The sequence below is a fragment of the Stenella coeruleoalba genome (assembly GCF_951394435.1).
Source record: "Stenella coeruleoalba genome assembly, chromosome: 1".
In the NCBI taxonomy this organism is placed as follows: Eukaryota; Metazoa; Chordata; class Mammalia; order Artiodactyla; family Delphinidae; genus Stenella; species Stenella coeruleoalba.
In genome coordinates, this window is record NC_137169.1 from 56,825,271 (window position 1) to 56,846,827 (window position 21,557).

Below are 21,557 nucleotides of genomic sequence, written 5' to 3' on the forward strand. Positions count from 1 at the left end.
GAAACCACAGAAAATAAAGCTTCACAAACTCTTCTTAGCCAATACGGATATAAAAAGCACAGAATCCCAACAAAAGGGCCATCTGAATCTACATAAGGGCAAGGTATGTGGTCTTTTATGTTTTTAACCTTATAAAACCGGTAGAAAAAAAAAAAAAAAAAACTGGTTGAGAAACTCTGGACCAGATAATCTCTAAGGTTGTTTTCAAGTTCAAGAAATCTATGGTTGTACAAAATTGCCTCCCAAAAACAATTGGTGTTTTTATAGCTCAAAGAAGAGAGATGTATTCTTAGAGAAGGATAAATCGTCAGGGCTTGAGAGAGAGTCAGTCATTTCCAACACTGACTTCTGATTGTTGATTCATAAACAAATGTATGTGCTGACCCACAAAACACAAGTTCTGATTAATTCTACTGATATTGGCCAGCAATCTAATTAATTTAGGCCCGAAGTGAATTTTTGACTTGAATTATCAATCTCTAATATCTTACTAGCCTAAGTTAACCAGATAATTTAATGAAGAAGTATTTATTAAACTACTTCGGTTAACTTTCTCTTTAACTCTTTTTTTTTTGAGGGTTAAATTATAAAACTTTATTTTCATTACAGTTTAAATTCAGATCCCAAGCTTCCCATCTTTCTGTTGCACTTTTGATCTCTCCCTAATACCGTCTGTGCATATCCAATTCCTCCCATCTTCTTAAGAGCTGTTCAAATGCCAGTCCCACAAAAAGGTTTCCTCTTCTTCCACCCTCACTTCCTTGCAGGTGAAAAGAATTTCTCATGTTATCAATTTCCCCAGCACTTGATATTGTGGGATCTCTTTAACTCATGTGCTTTACAAACAAATGGGTAATACATTTAAAAGAAAGAAACAGTAACATCTTAAGTTCTTTTTTTTTAAAGCTGTATTTTATACGGATTTTCTTTGCATGTGAACTTTTTTATTAATTCAGAATGGTGAGACAAAAGAGGAGAGAAACAAGATTAGACGTCGTAAAGGAAAAATCAAAGAGCAGAGAAACTGGCAAGAAATTGAATTAGAAGAGAAAGTGAGGAATAAAATCCAAAAAAGTTTTTTAGGGAAAATCCCTGTGTAAAGGAAAAGAATCCAAAGATACAACACATGTGCTTCATGACTCAAAGGTATTGGCTTTGTACCTGGGTGATTCATTTGGTGGAAAACATAGCTGGGTCAGAGAACTTTTTGCTGGCCCCAAACTTTCTTGGAGTCATTTGAAGCTTCATTTTGTGTGTGTATTTTTTCTCACTTCTTCAAAGGAAATATTAATTGCTTTTCAGAAATAGCCCTGGTCATTGGAGTTTATCTGTTTGAGCACTTGAGATTTAGAATTAGATCATGGACTTTGGAGTATGGAAAGTATTTAAGAAACTGGGACAGATTTGTTCCAAGCGACCTCTCTTTGTCTCCTGACAGGAATAGATAGATAGTAGGTCCTGCAAGGGAGCCCCGTTGAATAGGTCCAAAGGGGACAATCTGCCCCTTGGAAAAGATAGACTGGACCAGTGGTTTAGAACTTTTTGGACCATGACTCGCAGTAAGACATAAAGTTTACATCAAGACTGAGTCCCCACATATGCACGTGTTTTATAAAACAATATCTTACTACATGTGTTATACCTGATGTTTTCTATTCTAGTCTAGTCTTTTGTTGTTTAAATAAATACTGACCAAGACCCATTAAATAGATTTCATAACTTATTATTGGATTTCTACATATGTTCCCCAGTTTCTTTCCTGTCTGCAACACCTTCCCCCAGACACACACACATTGCTCAAATACAGTACAGCCCATTTTCAGAAGCATCGCTCTCACTCCACCCCACATGTCAAAATACTTGCAGTTTCTTGAGCACCATGCTCTCTTTCACTTCCCTGCACGTGTCATTCTCTGTCTCTACTCAAAGCACTTTAGAGCTTTCTCACCCCACCTCCCTTTTCTGCACCAAGCTAACTCCATCTGGTTAAGACTCAACCCAAGGCTCAAAAGTCCTTCCCCTCAGGCTGTGTTGACCTGTTTTCTGCTCTCTCCCAAGCATCCTGGAGACATCCTTGTCTTTATCTCAGCCTCATCTTGCTATGTTACGGTGATCCATTTATATGCTTTTCTTTCCCACTAGACTCCCTGAAAGCAAAGGCTATGTCTTATATCCCCAGGAACTGGTCTACGGTTTGACACATACCTGGTTCATAAATTTTGGACGAATGAGAGCCTGCCTGTTGGTCGGCACATAGTACTGAGTTGCTGCCTCCTTGGTAAGTTGTAGTCTGTTTACCACAAACGAGAAATGAGTATTCTTTAGTGGAAAATATGCACCTGAGTTGCAGTAGATGTGCTGACCCTCAGAATCTTTTTTCTGTTGCTCATAAGATATAGTGTAGCAAAGCAGGTGGAAAACTCAGGCTTTGGAGCTGCACAGAACTGGATTTGAATTTTGGCCCATTGGTTACAAGCTCTGTGACCTTAAGCAAGTTACTCAATTTTTTAAAATCTCAGTTCCCTCATCTGCAATAATGACCTTCTATGACTGTTGTTAGGATTGTGTAGATGTTAAATCATGGGATATAAGCTCCGTGAGGGCAGGAATTTTTGTTACTTTGGTACCTTGTCATGGACTTAGAAAAATGGCTGGCACATATTTGTTGCATAGGTGAATATTTTGCTGCTCTCAATAGATTTCAATATTTTGCTGCTCTCAGTAATTCAAAGCAGCTCTTATTCCTGTGAATATCTTATCAAGTTTGCACAGGATTCCTTGGAATATGCATGATGTGCATGATAATTCCTTATAACTTCTTTGGTCAGAAGTTAGGCTCCTACCTGTGAGAGGACACTTTCATACCCTGACATTCAACGATTCAAGATGCAGGTAGAAACATTTGTCTTCCTGAAGAATGTTGTATTTCATGCTGTTAGTCTAGAATGAAGTTTAGTCATTGCAAGGTTGGTTGATTTTGTAGAGGTCCTTCAGTTCTGTTTTTGAGTTGCCATGTATGGGCGTTTGATTCTTTCTTCTTCTCTTGTCTCTTTTCCTGTTAGACATCCATGAGCCATATCGTCATTCACTACGTATTAGATAGACTCACACAGATTCTGATTCAGGGTCTTGGGAAACATGACTGAATTTCTCAGTGTTCCTAAAGTTGTTTCATTCTTTTCCTCTGCAGAGATCTTGTGTAAGATCCATAAGGATGGAAAATCCATTATTGCCTAATGTCCTTACTGTTTCCCATTTCATGAATAGAGGTTTGTATTCCTAAGTTTCATTTTGAGCCTTTCCTATTTTCAGTACTTTCCTGAGTATCTTGTGCCAAATAATGAAAGTATCGTTTTAAGCTTTTTTGAATTTCATTAGCTCACGGACATCTCTCAATACTACATTTCTACCAGAAAGACAAAACAAAGAAAGAAATTTTAAGAAGCAATTCTCAGAGTCTTCCACAAAACAGGACAAATAAAATGACGGTATTGCTTCATTTAAAAGATCCACATCAAAATGTTCTAACCTTAACTTTCTCATGCCAAAAGCCACTTCATTGTAGTATTTACTGAAGAATCTTTTAAGTAGTAGGGTTAAATGATCCAGATTATTAGTCCATTATGGTTGTTTACCTTGTATTTCACATGGTAATAACAGGGTTGTCCTACTCTTTTATATGTAAAAGTCTGCCAAAAACTATTTTACTCATTTGTTAGTGAATTTAGGTGTGAATTCCAAAGTGTGCTCCTTATCATAAATTCCTCAGATATATAATAACAGAGTGTATACAAAAAAAGAATGGTAAATCCTATGACACTATATTAATTTAATATCTTAAGTCCATCAACGGAACAATATACTAGTATACTTTTGTTCTCACACTGACTTCTGTTTTCAAACTTAAGATTACCCCTAAGTTACTATAGTCATATCAGACTAGGTGGGGCTCTTCATTACATTTTTGAAAGTAGGAGGAGGAATATATTTGGGGGAAAATAAGACATATTTTGGTAGGTGGAATTAAGAGAAGGGGAAGCTTGCCTGACTAACTAATAGGTTTCACTTAGTTGGTTCAGTGTTGGAGGACAGGTAGACCACAGAAGGGCAGAGCTTTCTGGAGAAAAGAGGAGGGTTAACATTTATGGAATGCCTACTATGTGCTAGGTGTTTCACAGTCCTTTACATCCTCACACAGAAACTCTGGAGAAGATTATTGCATTAAATTAAAGATATGCTGCCCATAACAAAAATTCAGTCATCTGTCCAAAGTCCTACAACTCCTAGGGGGCAGGGTGCAGATTTGAACCCAAGCTTTCACAACTTGTGTTCTTTCCACTAGCAGCACGGTCTTAGGATACTCCAGGTAAACTGTATGTGTCCAGTCAGGTGAATGTTGCACTTGACATCTTTTAAATTTCCACTTTACAAACAATTTCTTGACAAACTGAGGGAGAAGTTCCACACAATGGAACTGAGGTATCATCTCCGCTTTCTACCCCTGAATGGTTCCTCTGAGGGCATCACTGCAGCCTTTTACATGGATATGAAAACATTTAGTAGAGTGGAAAATATTGTGTTCATGGTAGCCAAAAGTTCCTATAGTACTTTTTTTTTTACATCAGTTCATTTTATACATGTTTAACATATTCTAATGACTGTTTCCAATGTGAAAACCAAGTTTAAAATAACTTGATCACCTTGTTTCAAACACAGCTGTTCACATACCATACTCCAGCTCCATCCATGTAAGTAAATCCTCTATAAAAGCTCCCAGGAAATTTCAGAAAAATATAATCTTCTAATTTAAAAGTTGATCAATTTGCCAAATGATGCAGGCAGGTTTGCTTCTCTAAAAGCTTCTGATAAGGTCGGATGTGCATGACAGACTCTAGCTATATCTTCACAGGATGCTCCATATTCCAGTGCAAGAGCAGCTCCATTTATCATTTCACCAGCACCTGGTCCTAGAATATGTGCTCCCAATACTCTGTCTGTTGATTTCTGCCCAAGTATCTTCACCATACCATCTGTGTCAGCGTTTGTCTTAGCTCTGCTGTTAGCAGCAAATGGGAATTTCCCAACTTTGTACTCAATACCCTCTTCTTTCAACTGCTCTTCTGCTTTGCCAACCCAAGCAACTTCAGGGTGTGTGTAAATCACCGATGGTACACAATTGTAGTCAATGCGCACAGCGCCACCAGCCATCCCTTCTACACAGATAAAGCCTTCATCCTCTGCTTTGTGAGCCAGCATTGGACCAGCAACCACATCGCCGATTGCATAGATATTTGGAATTTTAGTTTGGAATCTGGTATTTACTAGAATTCTACCTCTAGGATCCAGCTCAATTCCAAGCTCCTCTAGTCCCAAATTCTTAGTAAAGGGTCGTCAACCAATGCAAACCAGGAGTACATCACAAGTGATAACTTCAGCTTTATCACCAGAAGCAGCTTCAATAGAAACATCAATTTTTCCATCTGACTTCTTAGTAGCACCAGTAAATTTGGTATTCAATTTAAATTTAAATCCTTGTTTTTGAAGGATGCGTTGAAAGTTTAGATATCTCCATATCAATTCCAATTCCACCAACATGACCCCAAAACTCAACTGCTGTCACGTCTGCACCAAGTCTTTGCCAAACTGAGCCCAATTCTACACCTATTACTCCTGCACCAATGACAACCATCTTTTCTGGAACTTTTTTTAAAGACAAAGCACCTGTAGATGACACTACTGTATCTTCATCAATCGTAATTCCAGGAAAAGGAGTGACTTTTGAACCTGTGGCTGTAAGAATGTTCTTTGTATCAATAACTTGAGTGCTGCCATCGGCTTTCATAGCGGTGACCTGATTTTTCCCAGTTATCTTTCCATATCCATTTACATGAGCAACCTTATTCTGTTTGAATAAGTGGGCAATTCTACCCGTTAAAGCTTTTACTGCATTACTCTTCTGCTCCATCATCTTCTCTAAATTCAAGCGAACTTCAGACATTTCAATTCCTCTAAATGCAAAATCTTTTCCATGGGCCATATGGTAACAATGAGAGTTATTCAATAAAGCCTTAGAAGGAATACAACCAACGTTCAAACATGTTCCACCGAGTGTTTCATTTTTCTCAACGCAGACTACCTTGAAGCCTAACTGGGCAGCTTTAATAGCAGCAACATATCCTCCAGGACCAGAACCTATCACTGTTACATCAGCATCAATTGGTTAATCTGCATAAGTTCTCAGTGGCACTGCAGAAACTCCTTGCAGACCATGAGATATTCGATTGAAATGGCCTCTCTTATATTCCTCAGTCAGAAGTCCAAAAATCAGCTTCACGGGGCTAAAAACGTGATGTCATCAGGGAGGATTCCTTCTTAGACTCTAGTGGACACTCCAGTTCCTTGCCTTTGCCACCTTCTAGAGGCTGCCCACATTCCTTGACTCGTGGCTCTCTCCTCCCATCTTCAAGGCCGGCAATGTTGTATCATCACGGCTTCTCCTCTGACTCTCCCTATAGTACTTTTTAATAATAATAAAGTTGATTACAGAATGGAAATATTACAAGGAAAAGTAACATGCTATAATATAAACTCCTAATGATATGAATATTAAAATGCAATCAAATGCATATTGAGGACATTTGCTCTATTGCACAAACACAGGCATCCAGAGTGATGTCTTCTCTCTACTGTTCTTGCTTTTATCTTTAGCCGTGTGAGAAGACTTTCAAGGGTCCTATTTCATTTCTCAGAGTGACAGGCTCATCCTACAACAAGCAGAGTGACTGGCCAAAGCTAACGGCTTCCTTGAATAAATTCATTTTCTGGTGATTTGGGTTCCCCTCTTCACAAGACTTCCTGAGATACTGATCATGGAAGGGAATATTATCTCTTTAGTTCTGGGCACTTAGTCAGCACTCAGACCACATTCCTGGCTGCAGCCTAGAACATCACTTCTGGCTGGACTCACTTCTCCTTGCCCACCGAGATCAGCCAATTCACTGAACTTTATTGATTGTGAGCTGCTGATTTATCTAGTCTCCTCGTTTCACGTGTGAGGGACAGAGATTTGGAATGACTTCCCTCTGCTTACATAGCTGATGATAGAATGTGGGCTGGAATCCACATTTGACTCCCAGTCCAGAGCTCTTTCCACTCCCCGGTCCCTCACTTATTAATACATTCATCAAATATGTGTTAGATGCCTACATGCGTGTAAGGAACTGTGACTTAAGACACAGATCCTGCACTCAAGGCCTTTACCCTTCTCTATGTTTTTGATTTCCAGAGGGTCTGAGTTCCATTAGGAAGATGACTCTATGCCAGGGCAATCTCTCTACCCTGGATGGATTGGGCAATCACAACTTGTTAGGTACAGCTCCATTTCTAGTATCCAAATGTATTGTTCATAAACAGCCTATTCTCTAGTCTTCTTTTTATTGGGTTTTCTCACCCAAACATGACATTATTGACAGATAATGTTTAAATGGGTGGGCTCTGAAGATCAAGCTATTAATACCTCAAGTAGTCTCCATTTTCTCCCTAGTAAAAGATAGCATGGATGTGTATGCGTGTGTGTGTGTGTGCATCGGGTGTAGTGCACTGAAACACTCAGAAGAAAACCATTTGTTCATGAATGGGCCACAGTACAAGCTACAGATTTCTTCTGGGCCTCACATGGCTGCCACATACACCAGACTACCAATAGCAGATAAGCAGATTTTTGTCAACTGGTAATTTTTAATAATTTAAGCATACTTTTTCCCATTATTTTAAGGACCTGTTTTGGAGCTTCTTCATTTGAGCAGCAAGTATTTCCTGAGGGCCTGCTGTGTTCCCAGTTCTGTAAAGTTTTGGGCTATGGGAAACTGAGTCAGATATCATGATCCTCAAGTCACTTTCATGCTTCTTGTGCTGTCATTCTTGCTTCAGTTGATCCTGAAGTAAAAAGGACTCGTATGTCACAGAGGAGGTAGCTGAGGCCCCGAGAAGTTTAGTGACATGCCAAGATCCCCAATACTAGCAAGTGATAAAGCTGGGGCTAGATCTCTGATCTTTTTGCCACTGGACAGTACTCTTTTCTTTTTTAACTACACAAGATTGCCTGTCAATATTTTTCAAAAACACAGGATATATTAGAGAAAGAATTCCTTGCAGACATATAATTGTGACCTCATGACAGAATAATAACAATGAAATGAAAATGTTAAAGTTAATTTAAAATGTTACCTAAAACTAGGTCATGAATGTATCCCCTAGCCTTTCCTCCCCATGGGCATAAGTGAGTTCCTTTCCCAAATGACTGGTTTGGTTTTTTACACCCATGTGAGTTACAAAGACCTTTTTATTACAGGGATCCCTGCTGAACTTCTCCTAGGGAATGACTGTGTTGGGAGAAATACAAGTAGCGAGTTCTCTGGGCGTTTATAACTCGAGAGAAATCTCCTGCTAAAGCTTGGAGCTTACTGCTCATCCACCTGATTAACTTTGTCTGGGAGGTGGTCATTAGCCTCCCAAACCCCAGAGGTTTGGACTGTTCAGTTACACTAAGCCCAGAAGCAGGGAGGGATTAGGACACAGCTTCCCTGGGTGAAAATGGGGAAAGCTAAACTGCTTCCAGATTGCAGTTCACTGTCCTTATACTGATTTCTGGAGGACTTGAGAAGGTCCTGAAGCAGAAGGGACCCATTGGCTTTGGAGGCAAGAGATGATGGAAATGCACAGTTCATCCACAAACCAGATGCTCTTAGCATCACTCCCTAGCTGGGTGACATTCATGGGACTCTTTCCCATTGGTTTCCACATTTGTCAAATGAGCAAGAAAAACATAAAGAATTACAGATTGACAGTTTGGTAAGTTTCCCTGATGGTCACCTTACTGTTATCTACTACGTGGGCTATGGTGTTGTGTAGCCTGGGAGAATCTAAAAATCTGGATTTGGGGACTCTTGATTTATTTGATTTATTGTCAGCAGATGACATTAAAAGTAGCTTGCATTTGCTGAGCAAATCTAGATGGACAATGGTGGGTGGAAACAGGGAGTGGCCAGGATGGTGGCCGGAATTAGAGATTGCAAAGCACTTTCCCACACATTGTGTCATTGGATTCCTGCAAAGTCCTTCAAGGCAGGTATTCCTATTGACAAATGAGACAAATGAGATTTGACAAATGAGAAAATTGATGTTCTAAAAGGTTAAGCAATGTCCAGAGCTCACACACAAAAACAGTGGTGGCAGTATAAAAAGTAGAATATAAGCCAAAGCCCTTGTTTCCTTATGCGACATACCAGAGAGTGATGAGAATCTACCACAAAGCTTTGTAGCTATCCTCAGATAATCAGCAACTGTTTATAGTATATTATTGACACGGGACTCCAGTCTTCTATTCTTTCTGGACCTCTAGAACTTCTCTTGTTTTGGCTTCTCTTCCCACCTCCTCTTGATCTATGTAGCTCCTTCAGCTTACCACTTAGACACCACTTCCTCCAAGAAGTCCCCAAGACTTTGTTAGGTGACCATTCTTTAGGCTTATGTGGTATCCAGTGATTATCACCACTTTATCCTTACCACTCTAATTAAATTACCCATATTGGAATATCACTGTCTAGGCACTAAAACTAGTTATTTACAAATCATTCACCAGTGGTTATTTTTTCACCATTTAACCCCAACATATAAGATGATAAGCTCTGTCTGGATAAATATTTCTTGAGTAAATGCTGTGTAAGCTACTGTAACCAAAAGGGAATTTGCTTCCACATTACCCTTGGGGTAGGAGAAGATGGAAAGCTCTTTTAAAGCCATCTAAAACAGTAGCATTCCCAGGAGGAGGCTCTCAGGAAACCAAACTCTATAGCCATTTGCTTAAAACATTAGGTTATTCCCAGAAGTAAGACTTAGAGTTGGGAAAGGACTAAAAGTGTGATAAGGATGGAAGTTAGTGTTTGTGTAACTCTATGGGGAAAGAGGTGAGAGTAGATATTTTTGGAGTTACTGGAAAACTTAGCCATGACACCCTGCCTGCTCATGTGTCTGGTGCTATTGCTGGGAACCAAGCTTCATACCAATCCTCTGTCAGATATCAGTTCCTAAGAAGAGACTTGAACTTGCTATGTGGTTATTTATAACTGTATCTTCCTATTTGGTGCCAGATTAGAAGACCCTGCAATACCACTGATATATGTTATCAGAACCACATATCGACAGAGTATGATAATCATGGTAGATGATGAGCAGGGTGTAGGACTCACAAATCGGGTAAATACAGAACCCAGCACTTTAACCTAGAACCTGTATATCCCAAATCCTTTCAAGTATCTAAGAATTAATGAATGCGTAAATGTAATCATCACATAAAATGAATTAGTGGAGTCCTGGCTGCAAGGCCATTTCTGCAATGGCAGAATCTTAAAGGACATGGAGAGCTTGACAAGGGTTGAGTATTACAGGCATTGTGCTGAACTTTCAGCGAAAGCATCCTAGGCAGTGTGTAAACAAATGGACATGGCTGTGCTCCAGTTAAACTTTATTTACGAAAATAGGCAGTAGGCTGTGTTTGGTTCCTCAGACTTTCCTGATCCTGGTGTAAAGTATAGGTAGCAATTTACAATTTTATTTCCTTCTGAAAATCCTTCCTTTGTTCTCCTTTGCCTACAAGCTGAAGCACAAATTCCTTAACTCTATTCCAATCTGAGCAGTACTTCCATACCACCTGAGAGTTTATGCTCTTTTTCTTCTCTTTGTGCTCAGTTCACATCGTTCTGTTCTTAAGGCTTTCTGCTTAACCAAATCCTACCCATCATTTGTAGAAGATGTTCTCCAGTGGGGTAGAGGGGTTATATCAGAATCATCTGGGGAGCCTTTTGACATTAGACATAGTGCTTATCAACCACCCTAAATTCTGATAGGCCCAATGAGGAGGTGGGGCAGGGCAGGGATTTGTATAGCTTGCAAATGTTCCTAAGCTTATTCAGGTGATAGACACTCGCCCCCCAAACCAGTGCTCTATGGCATTGCTAAAGTCCCACTTCCTCCAAGAAACCTTTCCTAACCACATTAACCCATACTCAGCTTTCTTCCTTTGGACCCCATTAGTCCTCTTTGGCCAAAAAATTCATCTTTAGCACTTACTGTATTTTTTTGTTTTTTTAAGTGTTTCATGTATCTGCCATTGTTGTTCTAGGTGCTGGGGACTCAGCAGTGAACAGGATGGTAAAGACCCTTCTCTCTGAAGATTACATTCTAGTGACAGAGAGAGACAGGCAATAAGCATGTGCCCAAAGGAATGGAGGAGATAATTTCAGATAATGAAAAAAAAACAAGCTAATGGGATAAGGGGTGACCAGAGAGGGGAGCTGGAAGGATAAGAAGGTGCTGTTTTGGATAGGAGAATCAAAAGGGTTTTATGGCATCTATAACTGAGCTAAAAGTTGAGTGCAGAGATCTAGGGGAAAGGAATTATAAGCCAAGGGAACAGCACAGTTTTATCTTTCTTTTCTCTGAAAATGCTGTTGAATGTAGAATGTTGGAGTAGTCAGCCTTAGAGATGATTAACAACAGTTCCCTTATTGAGGACTGCCAAATAAAATGCAGGATACCCAGTAAATTTGAATTTCAGATAAATAACAAATAATTTTTTAGTATAAGGACAGATTATAGTATAAGAACTAAAAAAATATATTATTTATCTGAAATTGAAATTTAACTGGCTGTCTTTGTTTGTCTTCATTTTGTTTGTTTTTTGGCTAAATTGGACAACTCTGCAGTTTACTCATAAGAAAAGTAACCCAGGGCAATTTATGTTTGATACCATCCAGTTACTTGGAGCTGAGTTGGAACAAACTCTGAATCTAAAGCAGAGCCAATTCAATTTGGTGTTGATATGTTAGAATATCTTACATTGTTTTCTAACTGTTTCCTTGGGTAGTGATTTGTCTCCCCAACAACTCCTTACGGTCATATTTCCTGTGACTTTTATTTTTTTATCATACACAAAGTACAATATTAAGTACTTAATTCATTCTTTTATCCCCTTTCTATTATAAGCCTACAGTAGAAGTACTGATCTGGGTACAAAGAGGACATGGCCTCTGTCCTTCAGATAATGAAAAATGCGTATATATAAATCACTTTAAATCAGCTAAGAACATGATAAAGTGTCACTGCAGAAGAGCGTGATGGCACTGGTGTTCTGAGCAGGGACAGATGGCTTCCAGCCGTGGGATTCAAGGAAGACGTCAAGTAGAAGTTCCATCTGACTTGGGACTTGATTGATGGCAAGGATTTCAATAAAGGATTACAGAGAACATCATCTATGCAGAGAAAACAGCACAGACCAGGAGATCGTGGTGAAAATAACAGGACTTACTTGGGGAACAAATCCATCCCTGTGTTTGCAGCTGAGATTTGAGTAAAGGAGAAGAGTACGTGATGCTGGACCTGGGTTAGAAAGAACCCTGAACACCAAATAAAGGTATTTGGATGTATTAGAAAGGTCCTGGGGGTCATTAAAGATTTTTCATCTGGCACTTGATGTAATGAGTCACGTATGAAGAAAATCAATCTTTTGACGGTATAAAACATGGAGACCAGTGCGAAAGTGACTGCAAAAGCCCTGGTTGGTTAAATGAGGGCTTGACTATAATTTATAATGAGAGAAAGGGAAAGATGGGACTGGATGCAATCGATATTTTTGAGGTAGAATCCACTGAGCCTGCCAACTGGTAGGTTGTAGAAACTGAGAAAAAACAGGAAGCATGGAAGATAAAGCAGAGATTTTAAGTTTAGATAACTATGGGAATGTGGATACCATTAATAAAAAATATGGAAGTCAGGGAAAAGGGCAGATTGTAGGTAGGAAGAAGATTATGGCTTTATCTTTTTAAACATAGCATTATAGAATTTCACAGCTATTGAAGTCATTATGATTATGCCCAATCCCTTTGTTCCGTGTAGAAGAAAATCCAGCAAGAGTAAATGACTTGTCTATGATCACTCTGCAAGTTAGTGGAATAGCCAGTTGGGGAAATCAGATGCCTTGAACAATGCTTATTTCATAAAATGATCTATTTTATGATGAGTTTGAATTTGTAGAAGTAGAATAATGATGTGGTAAGATGCACTAGTCAGCTGGAAACGTAGGTGTGGCATTTCAGTAACAGATCAGGGACAATGATTTGGGAGCTATCAAAATGAAAATGACATATAAAGACATGGAAGTAAATGAAGCTGCCAAAGGAGAGATTAGAGTCACTAAGTCAAGTGTGACAGATGTCAATGGATACTAAGAAGTACCCTCTAAAAAATAAAATAAATAGGAAGTGCCCACTAAGTTTCACATTCAGGAGGCCCCTGGGTTTTGAGAGAAAGAGAGAGAGAAAGCAGTTGCCATTGAATGGAGGGAGCAGAAGCAAGACTACAGATATTGAAGGTTGATGGGCTGGTGAAGAAGTGGAACTAGAATTTAAAATTATTTCTCTGGAAGGTGGCAATAAAAGAAGAATGATGTGATAATGTTGAAGCAGGGCCTAAAGAAAAGCTTTTAGGTTGTAGGATGGGAAAAACATAAATGAGTGTATAGTAGAAACAGTGAAGGTCATGGAGAACAAGTTGTTAAAGGTGTAAATGGGTGAGGGTATAACCGAAATTATCAAGGTCTTTAAAAAAAAAAAACTAGAGTGGAGGAGAAAAAAACAAAACAAAGTGAGGAGAGACACTAAAATGGATAGGTAAAAGTGGAGACAAAGAAGCCTCCTGAGGCATGAAAGGGGTGAAGTTGGTAGAATTCAAGTTGACCTTTATCTTACCAGTGAAGTAGGAAATTGGATCTTTGGTAAAAGTGAGAGGATAGACATGGAAATGGGAATTTGTGAGCAGTGGGAATGTTTTCATATACACCTATGAGGAATCAGTAGGGAGATGATAAAACTGCACTAAGAGCCCTGCTGAGGTTAGACTTGGTCATTTGTGGTAGATGTAATTAACCTAGTATTGATGCTTTTCAACTATGGCAGCAGAAGAGAAAATATGGACAATGGGGGTTTCCCAGGAATTCCCAGGTAGTGGGGAATATTATTGTTTTATATACTAGTGTTGATGGGATTCATGTTAGATGAAGATCCAAGCAGAATGGGCAATGTGGGGAGGAGTAAAGGGCAAAAATCAGGTTTCCAAGAGCACCTTTATGCTAGGATTTCTGATGGCCTTTGCACACATTGTTTCATGTAATCCTCATGACGAGTAATCATAACCTTATGAAGCAGCCATTATGACCCCAGTTACCCAGGTAGAGACCCTCAAAGTCACATTGAACAAGCAATTGCTTAAGGACTCAAACCTGTAAATGGTAGAACCTTTTCTTCTTCAAACCACGTTGGCTCTGCCCTCCAGTAGCCATGAAAAAATTACAAAATTAGGCAGGTAAGAAGGTTGAGCTTAGTAGAGGTATTTCAGAATTAAAGGTGGAACACTTCCCACTGAGAAGCTCCAAAGGGAAACAGAAGTGACAGAAGCAACAAGATGCTAGTTACAGATGTCAAGGCCCAAGAAGCTAGAGTTAATTGATTTTTTTCCAGAAACATTTTATTGAAATATAGCGTGCAGAGAGAAAAGCACACAAATCACAAGTGTAGAAGTCAGTGAATTTTTATAAAACGAACACAACCACGTAGTCAGAACCTGAAACAAGAAATACATCATTGCCAGCCCCATGAAAGCCCCCCTCAAGTGCCCTCCCAGTCACAATCCCCCTCAAGGTAACCACTCTCTTGACCTCTAACATCATAGACTCATTTTTCCCTCTTTTGAACTTTATATAAATTGAATCATATTTTTATGTGCTTTTTAATATTTGATTTCTTTTGCTCGACATTTAAGTTTGTGAGATTCATCCCTGTCGTTTCATGTGGCAATTGCTCTGATTGATTTAACCACCACACAACCTTGCAAATAGTACCACCTTCTCTAGCGGTAAGAGAGTCTGATTATGTGAGGCAGAGAAACAAAAGATTATTTAAATTTCTTTTCTATGTGCTTTCTTTGGGTCTATAGTTGGGAAGACTTGATGGATATGTTTCTGATGTATATGAAGCTATGTTAAAATTGCATTTAGGCATAGTTTGTAGAAAATTTATAAGAAAGTTCTTCATGATCTACTTCATAGCACTACATACAGCCTTACATTCAGAAAAGAAGGTTCAAAATGTCCTGTGAAGTTTACATAGACACTGTCAAGTCAGTAAAGAGGATGGGGTTCAATGAATGTACTGGCATTTTGAAAGAAAACAAATTGTATTATTGTGAGGGTTTGGAACTTTAGCATTCACTGAACTATTCTTAGTTATTTGGGAATCACTTACACTGAGTCCTGGAAGAAGATTTAAGGAAACACCAGTTGCCATTTGGTAATATCTCTTTGGGAAGGCCCTATGTTAGCCATGCTGCAATGCAAATATAAATAACCGGATACATTTTAAGACACATGACACAATGTTCTGAAAATTAATGTCCCAGAGTGGTCAGAGATTTAGATGAGTACATGATTAGCATGGCAAGAGGGTTTAAGAAACCTCCAGGTTACTCACTTCCCTTGATACTCAGTTTCTTCTTTTATAAAATAGAAATAATGCTCCATCTCACTCTCTGGCTGACATGAGAATCAGATGATGGATTTATGAGAAAGCACTTTGCAAACTGTAAGGTAAGATTATGGTATGCTTCGTATCGGCCATTTAACCTCCTTTTCAGTTGCTCATGGCAGGTTAAACTGAAGGAAGGATACCCGGATTGGAAGCATCGCAGATTGTAGCAAAATTGAGCAGGAGAATAATAGGATTATGGTTAGGGTTAGGATTAGGATTGGGGTTAGAGTGAGAGTACTGCGTAAGAGTACAGGTTCTGCCCCAGACTGGTAGCTGTGTGGCTTCAGGCAGGTTATTTAACCTTCTCCAGCCACAGATTCATCTCTAGAGTAGAAACAGTAACACTGCTTACATTTGGCAAGAGGAGGAGGTAACTGTCAGCAAAGCGCCCCTCGTGGCACCTTGTGCATAGAATGCTCCCAGTAAATAGTGTTAATTACCGTAATTCTCTAACCACAACAATAATAATGGTATAAGAGCTTCAAGCAGCCACTTAGTGCTGTGGATGTGCAAGGCATCTGAAAAACACTGACCTCTTGGAGTACCTGTCTGTGGTTTCATTATTTAGGGCATCCCTTGCAAGTTTGAGAGTGGAAAACAGGCGGGGACCCTGGCAGCTCACACCATACGGCTGCTGGGCACCTGCAGGATTGGGGTGCCAAAGGCACCTCCTGTGGGATGGCTTCTGATGAGGTGAACTACTCTCTCCCTTTCCAGTCCTCTGTGACACGTAAGCTCTTTTCCTCTACTTCCTTAACCAAACAGAATAATAAAATATCAGAGCTAAAAGAGGCCCTAGACATTATCTGTTCCAACACTGGATTTCAAAGCTGCAGAAATGGAACTGAGAGACTGAGGTGAACTGGTGATAAAACTGGGACTGGAGTCCAGATCTCCCAGTTCCCAGTTCAGAACTTTTCCTTCTACCCCAGAGTGACCTCAGAAGATGGCTTCACCTCTACTCTCTCAGTACAAGTACAGGATTATCTCCTTAAGAGTTGGGCCTGAATCTGATTCCTCATGGAATCCCTGGGCAATGCTTTGCACCTAATAGTTACTCAGAAAAATATTTTTAAATGGCATCAGATTTGTGGGATACTCTCTTCTCATGTTCAGTTTTTAGAATCGGGGGTCAAACTTAAACATCATCTTTAAATGACCTGGTTCATTCCTCTCTCCTGCGTTATATGCACATGCCCCACCTTCTAGGGGCGGTCAACCCATCTTTTTTTCTGCTTCTCTAATTTTGCAGGACGGTCAACCCATCTTTCCCTGCTCTTTCACTGCCCCAGTGTAGAGCTCTGTGCTAGTGCTTATGGTGGCATAGCATCGTAGAGTGGCTGAGAGTGTGAGATGAGGAATCAGGAGAGAATGGGGATCCTGGCTGCAACTTACGAGATACTTAATGACTGTAAAGCTACGTTTCCTTACCTGTAAAGTGGGGAAGATGATACCTACATCATAAGATGCTGAACGTTAGTCGTACCGTGCACAGTACATAGAGGACTCAGTAAAGGTCTTAGTCTTAGGTTGGATCATAGTTTGCACATTGACATGTCTGGCTCCCCTGCCAAACTATGATCTTCCTCAGGTCCAGAACTTTCTTAGTTAACTTTATATCTGTGGGACCGTGAACAGTGTTGTCTGGTACATAATAGATACTCAGTGTTTCCAGAAGGGAGGGACGAAGAGAAGGGAGGAAAGGAGGAGAAGTTGTAAGATGCAGATGAACTCCCAATCTAAGACACCAAAGACCTGGGTTCAGGCCCAGCTCTTCCAGTTGCAAGCTGTGGAGTGTTAATCTAGTCTCTTAATGCCTATGAAACTCATTCTCCTTCTCAGCAAAATGTGTTTGCTAATACTCGCTTCCTAGCAGCCTTAAGAGGATCATTTGAGACACTGTATGTGAGGATGTTTTGTACATTGAAATGTACTTTCCAAATTTATTGTGAGAACTGTTATTGTTATGACAAGATCTGCCTTCACCGTCTCCTCGATTTTACTAATAATCAGTTAGCCACTGGGCAGTGACGCCTGGCTCTGGAGTGGAAGGCACTGAGTTAGCTGCTGTGAGGAAGTCTTTGCTTTCAGGATGTTTACAGTGTGGAAGGGAGGTTGCAACCCATGGCCTCCGCCTCTGGCCACGGATGGTAGTTTGAGAGGACTCTTGGGCAGAGGCCCTTGACCTCAACCGACCTACCTCTGTGAGTGCCCAGCGGCGGTGGCTGTCTCTGACATGACCCCTGACAGCATGTTCCTGCCAGGACTGCCCAAGCTCATCTTTGGAACGCCGCCTCCTTTGTCAAATGTCACCAGCTTCACGTTCTCGTTTCCCTCGTAACACACATGTTAGGGCAGCAAAGTGTATTCCCTGTGACGTAAACGTTACAGTGGCACAGCAGAGGGCAGAGGGTAGCCTGCTGCGGGTGGAAGAGAAAGTCAGGCGCTGATGTCTGACGGCCCACTTCCCCACTCTGAGCCTGCCTACAGGACCTGCTCTGGGACTTTCATCTGCACCCTCACGCACACAGTTCTCTAAATCCCCACGTGTATAGGTCTGGGAGCCCCCTGAGAAACACACATCATGGGAAATTTTGTTTCAGTGCCCCCTCTACTCCATCAGGGAGCTGTAAAGCCTGTTCAGTGTCAAAGCAGGTCCTTATTCTAGACACTCCCTGAAGCATGGCCTAATTTCCCCACATCCAAATCCAGATTTCTTTCACCTACCCTTTGCATTTAAATGAGGCACTTAAATGGATGTTAAACCTGAGTTCTTTCCTCTGGAGGCCGGAGAGTTCGCCGCGATGTTTAGAAGGTTTAGCTCACGTGAGCATTGTATTAATTATCTATGGCCCTTGTAAGAAATTACACAAACTTTGGGGCTTAAAACAACACAGATCAAGGTTCTGGCAAGGCTGTGTTACTTTCTGGAGTCTCTAGGGGAAAATCCATTTTCCTGCGTTTTCCAGCTTCTAGAGGCTGCCTGCCTTCCTTGGCTTCTGGCCATCTTCCACATTCAAAGGCAGCGATAGCCAGTTGAATATTTCTCACATTCCATCATTCGGACACTGACTCATCTGTCTTCCACGTCCACATTTAAGGACCCTTGTATATAGGGCCCACCTAGATAATCTAAAATAATATTTTTATTTTAAGATTAGCTCATGAGCGGCCATATTCCCATCTACTACCTTATTCCTCCTTGGCCGTGTAGCATAATATATTCACAGGTTGCAAGGATTAGGATGTAGACCTCTTTGGGAAGCCTTTGTTCTGTCTACCACAGGTATTGAGAGTGATGTCAGGATCTCAGGATGTCTCTGTAGTAGTGATTGGCAAACATGGCCCTTGGGCCACACACTTGTTTTTGAAAATAAAGGTTCATTGGAACACAGTCACTTGCATTTGTTTCTGTATTATCTGTGGCTGTTTTCATGCTTAAATGGCAGAGTTGAATATTTGCAGCTCAGACCATGGGGCTCACAAGCCTAGAATAATTACTATCTGGTCTTTTTGAAAGAGTTTACTGACTTTTGCTCTCTAACTCTCTATATATCTCTGATTATAACTATAACTCTAAGGAATATCACCTAGGGACTTTGTGGATGTCTTCCTCATGTTTTTCACTCCCCCACCCCCAACACACATACTTTTAAAATTCCTAACAGTGCTCTGTCTGCCTCTCCTGCTGTTTCTTCTCTACCCTCAATTGCCATGAAACTACTAAACCCTTAATAGTAACACCAAGCATTATACTGTATCATCTCTTTACTTTGATACACGTTGTTCCATTTGCTTATAAAATACTTTTACCTTCTTTTCCTATTTCTTGCTGAGAAAACTCCTATTCATCCTTTAAAACCCTGCTAAGGCATAACTTCCTCCAGGAAGCCTTCCCTATCACTCCTACCCAAGGAAAAGCAATTACTCCTATTCTCAAACAGTCTTTTCTGGACTGTGAGTGCCTCAACGGCAGTGATTGCTCTATTTACCCTTCTGGTATCCTCTGTGTCTATCATGGAGACCGACATCTATTATGTGTCCACAAATACCAGTTTAATTGAATGGTACTTTAAATGTTGCCAGTCAGAGTTGAGGCACAGTGAAGTGGCAACAACAGGTTCTGTAAAAATTCAAAACTGGTCCCTGCTGTTTCATGGAGGGAATGGCTGTATGATCTTGGAGATATCCATTCCTTTCTCCTGGCCTCAGTCTTATCACCTATGAACCAAGGAGTTGGTTTAAATATGATTGGTCTCTTGGGCCGCTTCCAGCTTTAGGGGTCCTTTCCACAGAGGATTCGGCCTTGTACCTTGCAGATGCTGAGAAGAGAGAAATCTCTTGCATTGGGCTTGTGCCCTGCAGAGCTGGAAATCACTCAAGTTGGTGAGATAATGTGTGGGCGGGCTGTGGGTGGGATCTTATATTTGTTATTGACTTTCTCCAGGAACCAATCAGAAGATAGACACATGCCCTGGAGAGTCATGGCCAGGCAGTGTGTTCTCACGATCCCCAGCTCATAATCCTCACCAGCAATCCATGCCTGGAGCTCAGTCCACTTACTAGAGACCCACCCCAAGTCCTTGTAACCATATGGGAATCACACCAAACTCTAGGGAGTCCAAATTACCGTTTCCCCCTCCTCTCCCAGCTCCTTCATATCTGTCAATGGCTCTGCTCTGTCCACTCCAAGGCTAGAAACCGTGGTGACAGTTTTGCACACCTTCCTCTTCCTGGTCATCTCTTACGGAGAATGGTATATTGTTTGCCCTGTCATGAATTGGTATATATTTGTTTCCTTCCAGACCTTATTTAGAACTTCTCTCTTTTATCCTATTGTCACCACCCGTTCTAGCCTGCATTGTTTTTTTTTTGTTTGTTTGTTTGGTTTTTTTTTGCGGTACCCGGGCCTCTCACTGTTGTGGCCTCTCCCGTTGCGGAGCACAGGCTCCGGACGTGCAAGCTCAGCGGCCATGGCTCACGGGCCCAGCCGCTCCGCGGCACGTGGGATCCTCCCGGACCGGGGCATGAACCCGCGTCCCCTGCGTCGGCAGGCGGACTCTCAACCACTGCGCCACCAGGGAAGCCCTAGCCTGCATTGTTTTCAGCTTAGATCCCCACAGTTGGGTCTTCCTGGGACCCCTAACTCTAGCTGCTTCCCATTGAGAGGCATCTTACACACTCCTGTTGGCTGCGTTGTCCTAAATTCCCTCTTTCCTCATGCCTCACCCCTCGACCAGAACCTCCAGTAGCTCCTTGCTGCTCGGACGTCCATCGAGTCCAGACTCCTGCACTTCACAATCTGGCCCCGCTCTCTCTAACCAGTTTTCTTCAACAGTCTCTGTTCAGTAAGACTTATCTCCCTGCTGCTTTGCATTTCGTTTTGGATTCCATGTTTTTCCACCTAGGTTACCGTTATTTGGTTCCTAATTCAGTTAAGTTCAGTGCACTTCCACAAGCATGTATTAATAAGCCCCTGCTCTGTTCAAAGCCCAAGCGTGCCTTTGCTGCCCCCGGTCCTCAGACGATCCAGCCCGCAGCCCACAGTGCGCCCTTGCTGTTTGCCTTTTGTGCCTGAGCATTCCCGCTCCCCTCTCCTCTCGGATCACACATTCCTAGAGGACAGCAACGACTTGTCTTTTGCTTCTTTTGTACCCCGGACCGGGGCCTGCTATTGAGCCCAGACACCCAGGCCACCTTTCCAGCCTCATTCACCATTTTCTTTCCCACCTGTTCTGTCATCTATGCGTTAATGATAACGCAATCTACCTCACAAGGTTATCTCGAAGATTAGAGAGATTTTGTTCAGGCAGACTCTCAATTAATGGTTGCTCTGACTACCATTATCCTTATCCATCCTTCCCATGGTCCTTCAGTTTTTGATTCGTAAGCACTTGAGCATTTGGAGTCAGAGAAAGTAAC

General features: G+C 41.1%; 1 protein-coding gene and 1 pseudogene across 3 annotated transcripts in view; one reads left to right on the forward strand and one right to left on the reverse strand.

Annotated features, from left to right (window-relative positions):
- The window catches only part of PDE4B (phosphodiesterase 4B), a gene marked incomplete at its 5' end in the record, with an annotated part of 592,264 nt that overhangs the window by 511,076 nt on the left and 59,631 nt on the right, over nucleotides 1-21,557 (forward strand). The window lies entirely within an intron of this gene.
- Nucleotides 4,779-6,235, reverse strand: LOC307185268 (dihydrolipoyl dehydrogenase, mitochondrial-like; annotated as a pseudogene). Its single transcript has one exon. The product of its transcript is annotated as a dihydrolipoyl dehydrogenase, mitochondrial-like (transcript).